The sequence below is a fragment of the Pseudophryne corroboree genome, unplaced genomic scaffold (genome assembly GCF_028390025.1).
Source record: "Pseudophryne corroboree isolate aPseCor3 unplaced genomic scaffold, aPseCor3.hap2 scaffold_2516, whole genome shotgun sequence".
NCBI lineage: Eukaryota > Metazoa > Chordata > Amphibia > Anura > Myobatrachidae > Pseudophryne > Pseudophryne corroboree.
Window position 1 is genome coordinate 26847 of NW_026969174.1, and position 866 is coordinate 27712.

Here is an 866-nt window from a genome sequence, read left to right on the forward strand (position 1 = left end):
CGGAGCCAGTTGGCTTGTGGGTGGCTCTGGTGACTGAGTGGTTGGGTGGGCGGTGTGTCGGAGGTGGAGCACATGCAAATGATTGTGTATCATTGAGCTAGTGAGAGAGAAAACTCACGCAGGAGTGTGCCTGCTTGTCAGTGGGTTATGCACCTTGCCAGACGTCAAATCTACATGGAACAGCTGGAGGGGACAAGAGCAGGTTTGCAAAATATAGATAGAAGAGCATATATGCTGGCGCATTCTCCATGATTGTGTCAGCTTATGTTTTGGTGCACTGCACTTTCCTCCACATCATTTCAGCCTACAGCTAATTTTTAGCTGTTTTGGTTAAGATCAAGTGTAGTTGCTTCTCAGCCTTTTGGTTGTGATCTTGTATCATGGTTGAAGGGTCTGCTGGAGGGATTGTTTAATTCATTGGCGAAAGACCGAAAATATTCCAGGATGGAAGGCTTGGAAACACTATCTGTTTTTCAGTTGTGGAAGAGCATAAAGACCGGATTGGATTACATTCTATAGTAAAGGATATCTTTCTATTTATTGACCCTCCCCTTATATGTGTCTGTCTTTCAACAAAGCTCCTGGCTTGTGATTCCCTCACCCTCTTACACTCCACACCCATGGCATTATTAACTGTTGTATTATTGTATAGTTTAAATGTATAGTGCAGTTCATGATTTATAGTGTAGGCTGGCCTGTGCTGTAGTTCTTGAATGTACTATACCGTCAGCATTTGTATTGTGTTTTGGCTGTGCTGCAACACGGTACTTATGTGTGTAATGTTTATGTATGTTTTTTGCTTCTTTATGTCAATAAAGACTGCTTTTTCAATCCAATATCTGAAAACAATCAATGTTTATCTTTGA